Source organism: Somniosus microcephalus, chromosome 1 (genome assembly GCF_052327205.1).
Source record: "Somniosus microcephalus isolate GS21.2 chromosome 1, FLI_Smic_1.0, whole genome shotgun sequence".
Lineage (NCBI taxonomy): Eukaryota > Metazoa > Chordata > Chondrichthyes > Squaliformes > Somniosidae > Somniosus > Somniosus microcephalus.
In genome coordinates this window covers 460099504-460114329 of record NC_140987.1, presented here as the reverse complement: position 1 = coordinate 460114329, position 14826 = coordinate 460099504, and the positions used below count along the sequence as shown (strand labels likewise).

General features: G+C 61.8%; 1 pseudogene; it reads left to right on the top strand.

Annotated features, from left to right (window-relative positions):
• LOC147125375 (uncharacterized) overlaps positions 1–14826 on the top strand; it is a 126411-nt pseudogene that overhangs the window by 56844 nt on the left and 54741 nt on the right.

The window sequence follows — 14826 nt, the reverse complement described above, 5'->3', positions numbered from 1 at the left end:
CGCTCCCTCAGTACTTCCCCTCCGCCAGTGCGGCGCTCCCTCAGTACTGCCCCTCCGACAGTGCAGCACTCCCTCAGTACTGCCCCTCCGACAGTGCAGCACTCCCTCAGTACTGCCCCTCCGACAGTGCAGCGTTCCCTCAGTACTGCCACTCCACAGTGCAGCACTCCCTCAGTACTGCCCCTCCGACAGTACGGCACTCCCTCATTACTGGCCCTCCAACAGTGCTGCTCTCCTTCAGTACTGCCCCTCTGGCAGTGCGGCGCTCCCTCAGTACTGCCCCTCCGACAGTGCAGCACTCCCTCAGTACTGCACCTCCTGATGTGCCTCAATAATTCCGAGACTCGATGTTAGCGAAACAAAACAAGGCTTTTATTAACTTAGAAAGTAACACGTAAGAGAGAGAGGTATCTTCCTTCTGGAGACTGAGGCCAGACTGAGCTAGCTTACAAAAGGGGCCAGGTATGGGCGGAGCCCTACACACACAGCACATTCCAGCACATCCCAATAAACAATACAATGAGGACTGGGGGAAGGGAAATGACACTGAAACCGACCACAGTCACAGGCAGTAATGAATGGAATATTTTATCACATTCACCCCTTCTATAGATTTAGGCCTAGAAATTGGGTTTTGGCGCAGCGACGGCTTTAGCGCCGGAAGTTAGTGCCGGAGCTAAGTCGCGCTGGGCGGGCCAAAAATTCACTAGTTCTGCGCCCAAACGGCTGACGGCGCTGCTGAAAGCTGTTTGCGCCTGAAAACGGGCGCTACGCGCTGAATTGCGGCGCTATTCCGGCGCTGCGGCGCCCGCTGCGGTGCGGCAGGTTCGGGAAGTGCAGACCTCCTCCTTCCCTTAAGGAGGAGCTGCCTGCACCCGGCCGCGGCCCGCGAAAATCATTGTAAAAATGAGCCCGGCACCTCGGACAAGTGCCGGGCTTGCATCTGTCCCGGGGGTGGGGGGGGAGAAGTCCGGGGAGGGAGCTGTGGCCACGCAGCCGGCGGGAAAGCGGCCGGCCGCCGCGGGGCCTTTAATGCGCCGGCGCAAAGTCCAGTAAGGCACCTCTGCCAGAACGTTGCTTGCGGCTGCCACGGGCGAGGCGGCCGCAAGTCAATTTCGGAGTTCGGGCGGGTTACCATGGCAACCGGGACACTGCGCACACCGATGACGTCATCGGTGCCGGCGCAGCGCTAACGGCCTAACGGCGATTTAGGGACCCACTCAATTTCCAAACTGGCCATAACTCCGGCGCTAGGCCCTCTAGCGCCTCAAAAGCGGCGCTAAGCCTACCGAATTTCTAGGCCTTAGTCTGTTCGGGGGTTTGATAGTCCTCTGCGACCGACGTGGCTGTTGTGGTGCCGCGGGTGTCGGCTGGGTGTCCCCGGTAGTCTCCTGGGTCTCTGCCGGGGGTGCAGCCAGTGTTGTTGAAGGGGTAGTTGGTGGGGGTGCCGTTGGTCGATGTTCTTCCGGGGGTGATGAAAGAGTAGTGGGTGGGTAAGAGTTGCTGTGATCGTTGTTGCTGCTATTGCCGTGGTTGTTGTCGATGCCGGCTGGGGCGACGTCTTTTATGGACACGGTGTCCTCCCTTCCATCGGCGTGCCGGACATATGCGTATTGGGGGTTGGCGTGGAGTAGGTGTACTGGCTCCACGAGAGGGTCCGTCTTGTGGCCCCTCACATGCCTTCGCACGAGTACCGGACCTGGGGTGGAGAGCCATGACGGCATGGATACGCCTGAGGTGGATTTCCGGGGAAAGACAAACATTCGTTCATGAGGCGTGGCATTAGTGGCCGTACACAATAGCGACCGTATCGAATGGAGCACATCCGAGAGGACTTCCTGCCAGCGGGAGATAGGGAGGCCCTTGGTCCTTAGAGCTAGAGTGACTGCTTTCCATACTGTCCCGTTCTCTCGCTCCACTTGTCCGTTACCCCGGGGGTTGTAGCTGGTGGTATGGCTCGTGGCGATCCCCTTGGACAGCATGTACTGGCGTAGCTCTTCACTCATGAAGGACGCCCCCCTATCCGTATGGATGTAGCTCGGCATACCGAACAGGCAGAACAGGCTGTTGAGGCATTTAATGACCGTGGCGCTGGTCATGTCTGGGCAGGGGAAGGCGAATGGGAACCGGGAGTATTCGTCCACAATGTTCAGGAAGTAAACATTGCGGTCGACGGACGGGAGGGGGCCCTTGAAATCTAAGCTGAGCCGCTCAAAGGGCCGTGTAGCTTTGATTAAGTGGGCTCTATCTGGGCGGTAGAACCGAGGCTTGCACTCAGCGCAAGTGCGGCAGTTCCTGGTCAGAGACCGAACTTCCTCAATCGAGTAGGGTAAGTTACGGGACTTTATGAAGTGGAACAGCCGCGTGACCCCTGGGTGGCAGAGGTCATTGTGGAGGGTCTGTAGCCGATCCCCGGTGGCGCTGGCACACATCCCTCATGAGAGGGCGTCGGGGGATTCGTTAAGGGCCCCTGGCCGGTAAATGATGTCGTACTCGAAGGTGGAGAGCTCGATCCGCCACCTAAGAATCTTATCATTCTTAATCTTCCCCCTCTGTTTATTATTGAACATAAACGCTACCGACCGCTGGTCGGTAAGTAGGGTGAAGCGTTTGCCGGCTAGGTAGTGGCGCCAGTGGCGCACTGCCTCCACGATGGCTTGGGCCTCCTTTTCCACGGAGGAGTGTCTGATCTCGGGCCCTTGGAGGGTCCTCGAGAAGAAAGCTACGGGCCGCCCCGCCTGGTTGAGGGTGGCCGCCAAGGCGAAGTCAGACGCATCACTTTCCACTTGAAATGGAGTGTTCTCGTCCACTGCCTGTAGCGTGGCCCGCTCAATATCCTGCTTAATGCTTTTGAAGGCGGCGTGGGCCTCAGCAGGGAGCGGAAAAGAGGATGCTTTCAAGAGGGGGCGGGCTTTGTCGGAGTAGTTGGGGACCCATTGGGAATAATAAGTAAATAACCCCAGGCACCTTTTCAGGGCTTTGGGAGTGTTGGGCAGGGGCAGCTCCCGTAGGGGGCGCAATCGGTCGGGGTCTGGTCCAATTTCCACATTCTCCACCACGCTGCCTAGTATGCAGAGGCGCGTGGTGTTGAAAACGCACTTGTCCTCGTTGTAGGTGAGGTTGAGTTTTTGTGCGGTTTCCAGGAACCTCTCGAGGTTCGAGTCGCGATCCTGCTGATTGTGGCCGCAGATGGTGACGTTGTCGAGGTAGGGGAAGGTTGCCTGCAAGTGGTGGTCATCGACCATGCGGTCCATCTCCCTCTGAAAAACCGAGACCCCATTCGTCACCCCAAAGGGGACTCTGAGGAATTGGTAGAGGCGTCCGTTCGCCTCGAAGGCGGTGTACGGGCGGTCCTCTGGTCTGATAGGGAGCTGGTGGTACGCTGACTTGAGGTCGATGGTGGAGAACACCCGGTATTGGGCGATTTGGTTCACCATTTCTGATATGCGGGGTAGCGGGTAGGCGTCTAGTTGGGTGTACCTGTTGATCGTTTGACTATAGTCGATCACCATCCGTTTCTTCTCGCTACCCCTTACCACTACCACTTGGGCGCGCCACGGGCTGTTGCTGCGTTCAATAATGCGCTCTTTCAGGAGCCTGTCTACCTCGGTCGCGATAAACCGCCTGTCCTCCCAGCTGTACCTCCTGCTTTTGGTCGCTATTGGCCGGCAGTTAGGGGTAAGGTTCGCGAATAGCGAAGGCGGCTTTACCTTCAGGGTAGCCAGACCGCACACTGTGAGGGGCGGCTGGGACCCACCGTACTTGAGCGTGATGCTTTGGTGGTTGCACTGGAAATCCAGGCCCAAGATCACGCTCGCACATAGGTTCTTCATGATTAATACTTTAAAATTATCGTATACAGTTCCGTTAATGCCCAATTGTACCGTGCAGTAACCCAGAATGGTCGATGTCTGGGTTTTATCAGCCATAGAGATGGTACCCTGAGCAGGGACCACCTTTAGGGAGAGTTGCTGTGCCAGTTCAGGGTGGATAAAACTCTCCGTGCTTCCACTGTCAATTAAACATTTAACCCGACACCCGTTTACCTCGATGTCCACCATTGATTTGGATAGCGGGTGCGGCCTGGTCTGGTCCACTGTGACCGATGCCACTGCAGGGCCCTGATCAATACAAGATGGCGTCCACGCTGTCTGCTCATAAGATGGCGGACCCCACGAGGTCAGGCAAGATGGCGTCCAAGATGGCCGCTCCCACAGCGCACACGCGGCGGTGGCGGGTTTTCCGGCGGTTGGTTTTCCGGCGGGGTTCCCTCTGCACACCTTCCCGAAGTGCCCCTTCTTACCGCACTTAAAGCAGGTGGTGCCTTTCGCCGGGCACAGGTTTCTGGTGTGTTTTGGCTGCCCGCAGAAGTAGCAGTTGGGCCCCTGACGCGTCACGGCTGTCGTAGGGCTTCTGGGGGGAGAGCGGGGCCCCGCCGGTGTCGGGCTGCTGGGCGGGGAAGATGCCTTCCAAGATGGCGGCGCCCTCGGTGCACACGTGGTGGCGTGGACGGCGTGGGCCAAAGAGTAGGCGTCCGAGTTTCTCTGGGCCACGTCCAGGGATCGCGCGGTGTCCGCAGCCTGTTTCAGGTCCAACCCCGTTTTTTCCAGCAGTCTTTGCCGGATGTAAGTGGAGCTGAGGCCTGTGATAAAGGCATCGCGAACAAGCTCGTCAGTGTACACTGCGGCTTTTACATCTCGGCACTTGCAGTCTTTGCCAAGCATTTTCAGGGTGCTTAGGAACTCCTCCACCGATTCCCCAGGTCGCTGTGCGCGAGTAGCGAGCAGATGCCTAGCATACACCTCATTCGTAGGCTGCTGGTAATGCACCTTTAAGATGTTGCAGGCGGCCAGGTACGTATCGGCGTCTTGGATGAGGGGGTAAACCCGGTGGCTTACCCAATTCCGCAGAATTCCGGGTCTCATCCTCGCAGCGTCCGTAGCGTCTTTGACGGCTGCGGAATTGTCCAGGAAGAATTCCATACACTCAAACCAGTGTCCGAAGCGTGCTGATGCATCCAGAGCATGTTGATCCAAATCCAAACGTTCGGGTTTCAGGAGTTGATCCATAGTGTTGAAAAATAAGTTAATAAAATTGATGTGCCTCAATAATTCCGAGACTCGATGTTAGCGAAACAAAACAAGGCTTTTATTAACTTAGAAAGTAACACGTAAGAGAGAGAGGTATCTTCCTTCTGGAGACTGAGGCCAGACTGAGCTAGCTTACAAAAGGGGCCAGGTATGGGCGGAGCCCTACACACACAGCACATTCCAGCACATTCCAATAAACAATACAATGAGGACTGGGGGAAGGGAAATGACACTGAAACCGACCACAGTCACAGGCAGTGATGAATGGAATATTTCATCACACCTCCGACACTGCAGCGCTCCCTCAGTACTGCCCCTCCGACAGTGCTGCTCTCCTTCAGTACTGCCCCTCTGACAGTGCGGCGCTCCCTCAGTACTGCCCCTCAGACAGTGCAGCGCTCCCTCAGTACTGCACCTCCGACACTGCAGTGCTCCCTCAGTGCTGCCCTCCGACAGTGCAGCGCTCCCACAGTACTGACTCTCCGACTGCACGGCCCTCCCTCAGTACCGCTCCTCCGACAGTGCAGCACTCCTGAAGTACAGCCCCTCAAATAGTGCGGCGCTCCCTCAATACTGCCCCTCCGACAGTGCGGCTCTCCCTCAGTACTGCCCCCTCCAACAGTGCGGCACCCCCTCAGCACTGACCCTCCGACAGTGCAGCGCTCCCCCAGTACTGCCCCTCCAACAGTGCGGCGCTCCCTCGATACTGCCCCTCCGTCAGTGCGGCTCTCCCTCAGTACAGCCCCCTCCGACAGTGCGGCACTCCCTCAGCACTGACCCTCCGACAGTGCGGCGCTCCCTCAGTACTGCCCCTCCCACATTGCGGCGCTCCATTAGTACTGCCCCTCCAACAGTGCGGTGCTTCCTCAGTACTGCCCCTCCGACATTGTGGCACTCCCTCAGCACTGCCGCTCCAACAGAGCTGCGCTCCCTCAGTACCGCCCCTCCGACAGTGCAGCGCTCCCTCAGTACTGCCCTTCAGACAGTGCGGCGTTCCCTCATTACTGCCCCTCCGACAGTGCGGCTCTCCCTCGGTACTGCCCCTCCAATTGTGTGGCGCTCCCTCAGTACCGCCCCTCCAACAGTGCGGCGCTCCCTCAATACTGCCCCTCCGACAGTGCGGCTCTCCCTCAGTACTGCCCCCTCCGACAGTGCGGCTCTCCCTCATTACTGCCCCCTCCGACAGTGCGGCACTCCCTCAGCACTGACCGCCCGACAGTGAGGCACTCCCTCAATACTGCCGCTCCAACAGTGCTGCGATCCCTCAGTACTGCCACTCTGACGGTGCGGCACTCCCTCAGCACTGACCCTCCGACAGTGAGGCACTCCCTCAGTACTGCCGCTCCGACAGTGCGGCGCTTCCTCAGTACTGCTCCTCCGACAGTGAGGCACTCCCTCAGTATTGCCGCTCCAAAAGTGCGGCGATCCCTCAGCTCTGCACCTCTGACACTGCAGCGCTCCCTCAGTACTGGCCCTCCGACAGTGCGGCGCTCCCTCAGTACTGTCCCCTCCAACAGTGTGGCGCTCCCTCAGTAATGCCCCTTCGACAGTGCAGCACTCTCTCAGCACTGACATTCCGACAGTGCGGCACTCCCTCAGTACTGCCCCTCCGACAGTGCAGCGCTCCCTCAGTGCTGCCCTCCGACAGTGCAGCACTCCCTCATACTGCCCCTCCAACAGTGCAGCGCTCCCACAGTACTGACTCTCCGACTGCACGGCCCTCCCTCAGTACTGCTCTTCCGACAGTGCAGCACTCCTGCAGTTCAGCCCCTCAGATTGTGCGGCGCTCCCTCAATGCTGCCCCTCCGACAGTGCGGCTCTCCCTCAGTACTGCCCCTCCAACAGTGCGGCGCTTCCTCAGTACTGCCCCTCCGACAGTGAGGCTCTCCCTCAGTGCTGCCCCTCCGACACTGCAGCACTCCCTCAGTACTGCCCTCCGATAGTGCGTCACTCCATCAGTACTGACCCGCCATCAGTGCGGGGCACCCTAATACTGCCCCTCCGACAGTGCAGCGCTCCCTCAGTACTGCCACTTCGACAGTGCAGCGCTCCCTCAGTACTTCCCCTCCGACAGTGCGGCGCTCCCTCAGTACTGACCCTCCAACAGTGCGGTGCTCCCTCAGTACTGCCCCTCCGACAGTGCGGTGCTCCCTCAGTGCTGCCCCTCCGCCAGTGCAGCGTTCCCTCATTACTGCCCCTCCGACAGTGCAGTGCTCCCTCAGTACTGCCCCTCCGACACTGCAGCGCTCCCTCAGCACTGCCCCTCCGAAAGTGCGGCGATCCCTTAGCACTGCTCCTCTGACACTGCAGCGCTCCCTCCGTACTGCCCCTCCGAAAGTGCGGCGCTCCCTCAATACTGTCCCCTCCAACAGTGCGGCTCTCCCTCAGCACTGTCCCTTCCAACAGTGTGGCGCTCCCTCAGTGCTGCCCCTCCGACACTGCAGCGCTCCCTCAGTACTGCCCCTCCGACAGTGCGGCGCTCCCTCAGTACTGACTCTCCGACACTGCAGCGCTCCCTCAGTACTGTCCCTCCGACAGTGCGGCTATCCTCAGTACTGCCCCCTCCGACAGTGCAGCGCTTCATCAGTACTGACCCTCCAACAGTGCGGTGCACCCACAGTACTGCCCCTCCGACAGTGCGGTGCTCCCTCAGTGCTGCCCCTCCGATAGTGCAGCGTTCCCTCATTACTGCCCCTCCGACAGTGCGGCTCTCCCTCGGTACTGCCCCTCCAATTGTGCGGCGCTCCCTCAGTACTGCCGCTCCGACAGTGCGGAGCTCCCTCAATACTGCCCCTCCGACAGTGCGGCGTTCCCTCAGTACTGCCCCTCCGACAGTGCGGCGCTCCCTCAGTACTGCCCCTCCGACAGTGCGGTGCTCCCTCAGTGCTGCCCCTCTGACAGTGCAGCGTTCCCTCATTACTGCCCCTCCGACAGTGCGGCTCTCCGTCGGTACTGCCCCTCCAATTGTGCGGCGCTCCCTCAGTACTGCCCCTCCGACAGTGCGACGCTCCCTCAATACTGCCCCTCCGACAGTGCGGCTCTCCCTCAGTACTGCCCCTCCGACAGTGCTGCGCTCCCTCAGTACTGCCCCTCCGACAGTGCGGCGCTCCCTCAGTACTGCCCCTCCGACACTGTAGCGCTCCCTCAGCACTGCCCCTCCGAAAGTGCGGTGATCCCTCAGCACTGCCCCTCTGACACTGCAGCGCTCCCTCAGTACTGTCCCTCCGACAGTGCGGCGCTCCCTCAGTACTGACTCTCCGACACTGCAGCGCTCCCTCAGTACTGCCCCTCCGACAGTGCGGCTCTCCCTCAGTACTGACCCCTCCGACAGTGCGGCAATCCCTCAGTACTGACCCTCCGACAGTGCGGCGCTCCCACAGTACTGCCCCTCCCACATTGCGGCTCTCCATTAGTGCTGCCCCCTCCGACAGTGCGGCGCTCCCTCAGTACCGCCCCTCTGACAGTTACAGCGCTCCCTCAGTACTGCCCTTCCGACAGTGCGGCACCCCTCAGTACTGCCCCCTCCAACAGTGCAGCTCTCACTCAGTACTGCCCATCTGACAGTGCGGCGCTCCCTCAGCACTGACCCTCCGACAGTGCGGCACTCCCTCAGTGCTGATGCTCCAACAGTGCGGCGCTCCCTCAGTAATGCCCCTCCGACAATGCGGCGCTCCCTCAGTACTGCCCCTCCGACAGTGCGGCGCTCCCTCAGTACTGACCCTCCGACTGTGAGGCACTCCCTCAGTGCTGATGCTCCAACAGTGCTGCGCTCCCTCAGTACTGCCCCTCCGACTGTGCGGCGCTCCCTCAGTACTGCCCCTCCGACACTGCAGCGCTCCCTCAGCACTGCCCCCCCGAAAGCGCGGCGATCCCTCAGCACTGCCCCTCTGACACTGCAGCGCTCCCTCAGAACTGCCCCTCCGAGAGTGCGGCGCTCCCTCAGCTCTGTCCCCTCCAACAGTGCGGCTCTCCCTCAGCACTGCCCCTCCAACAGTGTGGCTCTCCCTCAGCACTGTCCCCTCCAACAGTGTGGTGCTCCCTCAGTACTGCCTCTCCAACACTGCAGCGCTCCCTCAGTACTGTCCCTCCGACAGTGCGGCGCTCCCTCAGTACTGACTCTCCGACACTGCAGCGCTCCCTCAGTACTGCCCCTCCGACAGTGCGGCTCTCCCTCAGGACTGCCCCCTCCGACAGTGCGGCACTCCCTCAGTACTGACCCTCCGACAGTGCGATGCTCCCTCAGTACTGCCCCTCCCACATTGCGGCTCTCCATTAGTACTGCCCCCTCCGACAGTGCGGCGCTCCCTCAGTACCGCCCCTCCGACAGTTACAGCGCTCCCTGAGTACTGCCCTTCCGACAGGGCGGCACTCCCTCAGTACTGCCCCCGCCGACAGTGCGGCACTCCCTCAGTACTGCCCCCTCTGACAGTGCGGCACTCCCTCAGTACTGCCCCCTCTTACAGTGCGGCACGCCCTCAGTACATCCCCTCCGACAATGCGGCGTTCCCTCAGTACTGCCGCTCCGACAGTGCAGCGCTCCCTCAGTACTGCCCCTCCGACAGTGCGGCTTTCCCTCAGCACTGTCCCTTCCAACAGTGTGGCGCTCCCTCAGTACTGCCCCTCTGACACTGCAGCGCTCCCTCAGTACTGCCCCTCCGACAGTGCAGCGCTCCCTTAGTACTGACTCTCCGACACTGCAGCGCTCCCTCAGTACTGCCCCTCCGACAGTGCGGCTCTCCCTCAGTACTGCCCCCTCCGACAGTGCGGCACTCCCTCAGTACTGACCCTCCGACAGTGCGGCGCTCCCTCAGTACTGCCCCTCCCACATTGCGGCTCTCCATTAGTACTGCCCCCTCCGACAGTGCGGCGCTCCCCCAGTGCCGCACCTCCGACAGTTACAGCGCTCCCTCAGTACTGCTCCTCCGACAGTGCGGCACGCCCTCAGTACTGCCCCCTCCGACAGTGCGGCACTCCCTCAGTACTGCCACCTCCGACAGTGCGGCACTCCCTCAGTACTGCCCCCTCCGACAGTGCGGCAATCGCTCAGTACTGACCCTCCGACAGTGTAGCGCTCCCTCAGTACTGCCCTTCCGATAGTGCAGCACTCTCTCAGTATTCCCCTCCAACAATGCGGCGCTCCCTCAGTACTGCCGCTCCGACAGTGCAGCGCTCCCTCAGTACTGCCCCTACGACACTGCGGCGTTCCCTCGGTACTGCCCCTCCGACAGTGCGGCGCTCCCTCAGTACTGACCCTCCAACAGTGCGGTGCTCCCTCAGTAGTGCCCCTCCGACAGTGCGGTGCTCCCTCAGTGCTGCCCCTCCGAGAGTGCAGCGTTCCCTCATTACTGCCCCTCCGACAGTGCGGCGCTCCCTCAGTACTGCCCCTCCGACACTGCAGCGCTCCCTCAGCACTGCCCCCCCGAAAGTGCGGCGATCCCTCAGTACTGCCCCTCCGACACTGCAGCGCTCCCTCAGTACTGCCCCTCCGACAGTGCGGCGCTCCCTCAGTACTGACTCTCCGACACTGCAGCGCTCCCTCAGTACAGTCCCTCCGACAGTGCGGCTCTCCTCAGTACTGCCCCCTCCGACATTGCGGCGCTCCCTCAGTACTGACCCTCCAACAGTGCGGTGCTCCCTCAGTTCTGCCCCTCCGACAGTGCGGTGCTCCCTCAGTGCTGCCCCTCCGGCAGTGCAGCGCTCCCTCAGTACTGCCCCTCCGACTCGGCAGCGCTCCCTCAGCACTGCCCCCCCGAAAGTGCGGCGATCCCTCAGCACTGCCCCTCTGACACTGCAGCGCTCCCTCAGTGCTGCCCCTCCGACAGTGCGGCTCTCTCTCAGCACTGTCCCCACCAACAGTGTGGCGCTCCCTCAGTACTGCCCCTCCGACACTGCAGCACTCCCTCAGTACTGCCCCTCCGACAGAGCGGCGCTCCCTCAGTACTGACTCTCCGACACTGCAGCGCTCCCTCAGTACTGTCCCTCCGACAGTGCGGATCTCCTCAGTACTGCCCCCTCCGACAGTGCGGCGCTCCCTCAGTACTGACCCTCCAACAGTGTGGTGCTCCCTCAGTACTATCCCACCGACAGTGCGGTGCTCCCTCAGTGCTGCCCCTCCGACAGTGCAGCGTTCCCTCATTACTGCCCCTCCGACAGTGCGGCTCTCCCTCGGTACAGCCCATGCAATTGTGCGGCGCTCCCTCTGTACTGCCCCTCCGACAGTGCGGCGCTCCCTCAGTACTGACCTTCCGACAGTGCGGCGCTCCCTCAGTACTGCCCCTCCGACACTGCAGCGCTCCCTAAGTACTGCCCCTCCGACAGTGCGGTGCTCCCTCAGTGCTGCCCCTCCGACAGTGCAGCGTTCCCTCATTACTGCCCCTCCGACAGTGCGGCTCTCCCTCGGTACTGCCCATGCAATTGTGCGGCGCTCCCTCAGTACTGCCCCTCCGACAGTGCGGCGCTCCCTCAGTACTGACCTTCCGACAGTGCGGCGCTCCCTCAGCGCTGTCCCCTCCAACAGTGTGGCGCTCCCTCAGCACTGTCCCCTCCAACAGTGTGGCGCTCACTCAGTACTGCCCCCCCCACATTGCGGCTCTCCATTAGTACTGCCCCCTCCGACAGTGCGGCGCTCCCTCAGTACCGCCCCTCCGACAGTTACAGCGCTCCCTCAGTACTGCCCCTCCGACAGTGCGGCACTCCCTCAGTACTGCCCCCTCCGACAGTGCGGCACTCCCTCAGTGCTGATGCTCCAACAGTGCTGTGCTCCATCAATACTGCCCCTCCGACAGTGCGGCGCTCCCTCAGTACTGACCCCTCCGACAGTGCAGCACTCCCTCAGTACTGACCCTCCGACAGTGTAGCGCTCCCTCAGTACTGCCCTTCCGACAGTGCAACGCTCCCTCAGTACTTCCCCTCCGACAATGCGGTGCTCCCTCAGTACTGCCGCTCCGACAGTGCAGCGCTCCCTCAGTACTGCCCCTATGAGAGTGCGGCGTTCCCTCAGTACTGCCCCTCCGACAGTGCAGTGCTCCCTCAGTACTGACCCTCCAACAGTGCGGTGCTCCCTCAGTACTGCACCTCCGACAGTGCAGTGCTCCCTCAGTGCTGCCCCTTCGACAGTGCTGCGTTCCCTCATTACTGCCCCTCCGACAGTGCGGCGCTCCCTCAGTACTGCCCCTCCGACACTGCAGCGCTCCCTCAGCAGTGCCCCTCCGAAAGTGCGGCGATCCCTCAGCACTGCCCCTCTGACACTGCAGCGCTCCCTCAGTACTGCCCCTCCGACAGTGCGGCGCTCCCTCAGTACTGTCCCCTCCAACAGTGCGGCTCTCCCTCAGCACTGTCCCCTCCAACAGTGCGGTGCTCCCTCAGTATTGCCCCTCCGACAGTGCGGTGCTCCCTCAGTGCTGCCCCTCCGACAGTGCAGCGTTCCCTCATTACTGCCCCTCCGACAGTGCGGCTGTCCCTCTGTACTGCCCCTCCAATTGTGCGGCGCCCTCTCAGTACTGCCCCTCCGACAGTGCGGAGCTCCTTCAATACTGCCCCTCCGACAGTGCGGCGTTCCCTCAGTACTGCCCCTCCGACAGTGCGGCGCTCCCTCAGTACTGCCCCTCCGACAGTGCGGTGCCCCCTCAGTTCTGTCCCTCCGACAGTGCAGCGTTCCCTCATTACTGCCCCTCCGACAGTGCGGCTCTCCGTCGGTACTGCCCCTCCAATTGAGCGGTGCTCCCTCAGTACTGCCCCTCCGACAGTGCGACGCTCCCTCAATACTGCCCCTCCGACAGTGCGGCTCTCCCTCAGTACTGCCCCTCCGACAGTGCTGCGCTCCCTCAGTACTGCCCCTCCGACTGTGCGGCGCTCCCTCAGTACTGCCCCTCCGACACTGCAGCGCTCCCTCAGCACTGCCCCTCCGAAAGTGCGGCGATCCCTCAGCACTGCCCCTCTGACACTGCAGCGCTCCCTCAGTACTGTCCCTCCGACAGTGCGGCGCTCCCTCAGTACTGAATCTCCGACACTGCAGCGCTCCCTCAGTACTGCCCCTCCGACAGTGCGGCTCTCCCTCAGTACTGCACCCTCCGACAGTGCGGCACTCCCTCAGTACTGTCCCCTCCAACAGTGCGGCTCTCCCTCAGCACTGTCCCCTCCAACAGTGTGGCGCTCCCTCAGTACTGCCCCTCCGACAATGCGGCGCTCCCTCAGTACTGACTCTCCGACACTGCAGCGCTCCCTCAGTACTGTCCCTCCGACAGTGCGGCTCTCCTCAGTACTGCCCCCTCCGACAGTGCGGCGCTCCCTCAGTACTGACCCTCCAACAGTGCGGTGCTCCCTCAGTGCTGCCCCTCCGACAGTGCAGCGTTCCCTCATTACTGCCCCTCCGACAGTGCGGCTCTCCCTCGGTACAGCCCATGCAATTGTGCGGCGCTCCCTCTGTACTGCCCCTCCGACAGTGCGGCGCTCCCTCAGTACTGACCTTCCGACAGTGCGGCGCTCCCTCAGTACTGCCCCTCCGACACTGCAGCGCTCCCTAAGTACTGCCCCTCCGACAGTGCGGTGCTCCCTCAGTGCTGCCCCTCCGACAGTGCAGCGTTCCCTCATTACTGCCCCTCCGACAGTGCGGCTCTCCCTCGGTACTGCCCATGCAATTGTGCGGCGCTCCCTCAGTACTGCCCCTCCGACAGTGCGGCGCTCCCTCAGTACTGACCTTCCGACAGTGCGGCGCTCCCTCAGCACTGCCCCTCCGACACTGCAGCGCTCCCTAAGTACTGCCCCTCCGACAGTGCGGCGCTCCCTCAGTACTGCCCCTCCGACAGTGCGGCGCTCCCTCAGCACTGCCCCTCCGACACTGCAGCGCTCCCTAAGTACTGCCCCTCCGACAGTGCGGCGCTCCCTCAGTACTGCCCCTCCGACAGTGCTGCGCTCCCTCAGTACTGCCCCTCCGACTGTGCGGCGCTCCCTCAGTACTGCCCCTCCGACACTGCAGCGCTCCCTCAGTACTGCCCATCCGACAGTGCGGCACTCCCTCAGTACTGCCCCCTCCGACAGTGCGGCACTCCCTCAGTGCTGATGCTCCAACAGTGCTGTGCTCCATCAATACTGCCCCTCCGACAGTGCGGCGCTCCCTCAGTACTGACCCCTCCGACAGTGCAGCACTCCCTCAGTACTGACCCTCCGACAGTGTAGCGCTCCCTCAGTACTGCCCTTCCGACAGTGCAACGCTCCCTCAGTACTTCCCCTCCGACAATGCGGTGCTCCCTCAGTACTGCCGCTCCGACAGTGCAGCGCTCCCTCAGTACTGCCCCTATGAGAGTGCGGCGTTCCCTCAGTACTGCCCCTCCGACAGTGCAGTGCTCCCTCAGTACTGACCCTCCAACAGTGCGGTGCTCCCTCAGTACTGCACCTCCGACAGTGCAGTGCTCCCTCAGTGCTGCCCCTTCGACAGTGCTGCGTTCCCTCATTACTGCCCCTCCGACAGTGCGGCGCTCCCTCAGTACTGCCCCTCCGACACTGCAGCGCTCCCTCAGCAGTGCCCCTCCGAAAGTGCGGCGATCCCTCAGCACTGCCCCTCTGACACTGCAGCGCTCCCTCAGTACTGCCCCTCCGACAGTGCGGCGCTCCCTCAGTACTGTCCCCTCCAACAGTGCGGCTCTCCCTCAGCACTGTCCCCTCCAACAGTGTGGCGCTCCCTCAGTACTGCCCCTCCGACACTGCAGCGCTCCCTCAGTACTGCCCCTCCAACAGTGCG